Consider the following 4,710-nt stretch of genomic DNA (forward strand, 5'->3'; position numbering starts at 1 on the left):
CACAGCCACATCCAAAGGTCAATGGACACTGTACATTTAGTAAGCATCCCAGAGACAGAGAGCAAATCTCCTAAAGGCTTGAGGGATCACACCTTAAAGATAGAGAAGAAAAATTAGTCTGCAAACAATTCCTTCAGGATTAATCTCCCGGAAACCCCCACAGCTCAAGGAATTAATGATGGACGAGCCTCACAATTCCAGGCAAGCGTCAGATAAAACCAAGACATCTTAAGTAAGTGCAGCTCAAGGAAACAACGGAGACAAACGCATTCTCCAGAGCCCCCAAAACATGGGAGCAGATGAGAAAAGTAGGAGGAAGAAAAAGGGCATAAATGTCCGAACTTCCTGAACAGATGACCCTCAACCAGCCCCAAGAGGGGAAAAAGAAGCCAAAGACGTCTCAACCCCTTAAGGAAGAGTTATCAAGGCCTCAAACAATACATCCAGTAAGAATACCATAGAGGAGATAAAAATCGCCTCAACCTGTTTCCCCAAATGTCTAAGGAGTCATCTAAACCTCCAGTCCCATTGGGAATGGAAAACCCTATCTCCGAGGCCAAAGGCCTCTGGAACCCTCAGAGTAATCTTTAGCAGGATCCGCTTCTGGAACCCCACCAACAATCAGGAACAGGACAATGAGGTGTGAGTACAATTCCTCTGATGCTCCACCCAAAAGAAGAAATGAGAACCAGCCTGACGTCTAAGAACGAAAGGCCTCCTCTCAATGTTTTAGCCCAGCAAGGGGCAAATATTTTTTGAAAACTCATTTCCTCTCCACGGAAATCTTTAGTAAAGGTGAAAACTCTATTCGATCTAAAGAGAATCTAGAGTATAACAAACTCCTCATCCGAGAAAGCAACTCACCACCCAACCAGGACAGCCAGTTATACCGGCACCACGTGGATGATATAGACCTTAAAGGGACACTGAACCCAATTTTTTTCTTTTGTAATTCAGAACGAGCATGCAATTTTAAGCAACTTTCTAATTTACTCCTATTATCAATTTTTCTTCGTTCTCTTGCTATCATTATTTGAAAAAGAAGGCATCTAAGCTTTTTTTTGGTTTCAGTACTCTGGACAGCACTTTTTTTTATTGGTGGATGAATTTATCCACCAATCAGCAAGGACAACCCAGGTTGTTCACCAAAAATAGGCCGGCATCTAAACTTACATTCTTGCATTTCAAATAAAGATACCAGGAGAAAGAAGAAAATTTGATAATAGGAGTAAATTCGAATTTTTTTTTTAAATTTCATACTCAATCTGAATCACGAAATAAAATTTTTGGGTACAGTGTCCCTTTAAAGGGACAGTACACTGTAAAATTGTTTTCTATTAATGTATTTTAAATGACGTGTTATACCAACTGCAGAGTATAAAATATTTGAGAAATTGCATTTTCATGCTTGTATGTGTATATAAAGTAGCTGGTTTTGTGCTTTGAAACCACAGCCTATTACAATGGGTTGAACTTAAAGGTGATATCATATCTCATTATGTTATAACTTTGTGTACACAGACTTGCTTCCTTATCTTTTATTTGGCTGGAACACCAAAGCTCACTACATAGAGAGAACAATGGACAATTTTAATTTTATTATTTAACTATCCTGCATCCCACTGAAAGTGTAACTTCTTCTGCTGGCTGTGTTTACATAGGCTATTCAATAGCCTATACTCCAGTATCAAAACTTTCAGTATAGGTGGCTATACCACAGGCTAAATCAGCTATTTTAAATGCTGAAATAGGAGTAACAAAGCTACTTGTAACCAATTTAATACACTCTAGCAGGTAAAAAGGATTATTGGGAATAATTTAAAGGGGAGACATTTTTTGGGTGAACTGTCCCTTTAAGGAACAGAAAATAGTGCCAGACCAGGACCAGCCTGCTAAATACAACATTCAGAACTGACCCAGGTCACAGAAAAATCGAAACCCCAATAGTAATTGACAAAAGGAACTATAGACATAACAATGTACTAACACCTTAACATGCAAATTCCGCGGAAGTGCTCAAGCGACCACAAAATCGCTAGTATCAAATTCCAGAAAAGAAATGTTTCCCAATGGAAAAATTAAAACAGACATGAGCTTCTCAAAAATAAATAAATACATCCTACTGGATCAAAGAAAAAGAGGGCAGCACCCGCAGGTGAACGCCCAAGAAGAATGGGCACACTAACAGGAACAGCCAATCAGAGACCCCATTCTCCGAAGCTCAGGATTGGAATAAGATACCCCAAAAAGAAAGTAAATTGGAGACGACAAGGAGATTAACTTTATCCCCCCATGTCTAAGCCAGCTTTCTGTCATGGTTCAGAAGACAGAGGATCCCTCAACCCATTAGGATTGGGATCCTCCAGTACCACCAAAACATGCCACAGCAGGACAAGAAGGCGCACCAGTCTATAACGAAAAGCAAAACGTACCTCCGCCAGGGCAACTGACGACCCCGACCCTGAGGGTTGGGCCTCTGAAGCTTCAGAGGAAACCTCTTCCTAAGATGGCTGATCTGACCCAGATGATTCCATGCCTGACAAGCCCTGGTTAACAGAACATGGACAGTATCTCATCAACACCTCCCTCTCAGGAAGATGTAAAAGTGCCAACGCCATAGATATGGCCATGCAGAACTGTGCCGTGACCTCTAGAGGAAACAAGTCGCCTTCCGGAGAAGGGGTAACGACATTAGAGACACCTGCTTGCTAGCTAGGGGAGGTTCTAGGGCACACGCCTCGCGGGATGTGGGATCCCCAGGAGCGGATGGCTTGGCGGACTCTAAGGTCCCTGTTGTGGGAGAATAGAGCACTCTAAAGCGGCATTCGGAACATAACTGATGGTCATGGATTACCCGGGCCATCTCCTACTCTTCGCAAGAAGTAGAATCTAAATCAGAGACATCAGTTTCCCAAAAAATCAGAATCCTCCATAACATGAATAGAAATTATGGATAGAAGAAAAAATAAAATAAAAATGGCACCTTACACCCCCAATTCCTGGGGCACTCACCACCTCCTGCGACCCAGACAGTTAGCGAAACAGACTCTCTCTGTTGCCACGTGGTCAGGAATACGGAAATAGAGTGCAGAACGTGACCACGCCTAGTCACAAGATACACCGTGCAGGCCAAAGAAAAGCGCGCCAAGGCCACAAGAGCTGCGTAGCCTAGCAAAAAAAGGCAGTTATGTTCCGATATAGCCACGAGCACAAGCATAACTACACATTAGAAGACAGAATCACATAACAAACATGATTAATGTCCCCCCTGTTCAATAACCCCCCTCAGGAGATATTAACCCTTGATTCCACAAAAAGAAATAAATACATCCTACTGGATCAAAGAAAAAGAGGGCAGCACCCGCAGGTGAACGCCCAAGAAGAATGGGCACACTAACAGGAACAGCCAATCAGAGACCCCATTCTCCGAAGCTCAGGATTGGAATAAGATACCCCAAAAAGAAAGTAAATTGGAGACGACAAGGAGATTAACTTTATCCCCCCATGTCTAAGCCAGCTTTCTGTCTGGTACAGAAGACAGAGGATCCCTCAACCCATTAGGATTGGGATCCTCCAGCACCACCAAAACATGCCACAGCAGGACACGAAGGCACACCAGTCTATAACGAAAAGCAAAACTTACCTCCGCTGGGGCAACTGACAACCCCGACCCTGAGGGTTGGGCCTCTGAAGCTTCAGAGGAAACCTCTTCCCAAGATAGCTGATCTGACCCAGATGATTCCATGCCTGACAAGCCCTGGTTAACAGAACATGGACAGTATCTCATCAACACCTCCCTCCCAGGAAGATGTAAAAGTGCCAACGCCATAGATATGGCCATGCAGAACTGTACCGTGACCTCTAGAGGAAACAAGTCGCCTTCCGGAGAAGGGGTAACAACATTAGAGACACCTGCTTGCTAGCTAGTAGAGGTTCTAGGGCACACGCCTCGCGGGATGTGGGATCCCCAGGAGCGGATGGCTCGGCGGACTCTAAGGTCCCTGTTGTGGGAGAAGAGAGCACTCTAAAGCGGCATTCGGAACATAACTGATGGTCATGGATTACCCGGGCCATCTCATACTCTTCGCAAGAAGTAGAATCTAAATCAGAGACATCAGTTTCCCAAAAAATCAGAATCCTCCATAACATGAATAGAAATTATGGATAGAAGAAAAAATAAAATAAAAATGGCACCTTACACCCCCAATGGCTGGGGCACTCACCACCTCCTGTGACCCAGACAACTAGCGAAACAGACTCTCTCTGTTGCCACGTGGTCAGGAATACAGAAATAGAGTGCAGAACGTGACCACGCCTAGTCACAAGGTACACCGTGCAGGCCAGAGAAAAGCGCGCCAAGGCCACAAGAGCTGTGTAGCCTAGCAAAAAAAGGCAGTTATGTTCCGATATAGCCACGAGCGCAAGCATAACTACACATTAGAAGACAGAATCACATAACAAACATGATTAATGTCCCCCCTGTTCAATAACCCCCATCAGGAGATATTAACCCTTGATTCCATAAAGATAAAGGAGTCCCACTGAGACCCTGACATCTTCGTTCACATTACACTCACACATCGAAGTAAAATGAAGCAATCTTACCAGAATCTATGCCGTGGAACAGGAACACGGCCCTTCAAGTGTGACAGATAGTAGCCTTGCTTCTGACATAGACTTGAGTGAAGAAAGCATTCAGCGAAACTCGTC

General features: G+C 43.9%; 1 non-coding gene across 1 annotated transcript; it reads right to left on the reverse strand.

Moving 5' to 3' along the window:
• Positions 1-722: 722 nt before the first annotated feature.
• LOC128661884 (U5 spliceosomal RNA) lies at positions 723-833 on the reverse strand. The gene has a single exon (XR_008402659.1). It is a non-coding gene; the product is annotated as a U5 spliceosomal RNA (small nuclear RNA).
• Between the last annotated feature and the right edge of the window lie 3,877 nt (positions 834-4,710).

This window comes from Bombina bombina, chromosome 5 (assembly GCF_027579735.1).
Source record: "Bombina bombina isolate aBomBom1 chromosome 5, aBomBom1.pri, whole genome shotgun sequence".
NCBI classification, from domain to species: Eukaryota; Metazoa; Chordata; class Amphibia; order Anura; family Bombinatoridae; genus Bombina; species Bombina bombina.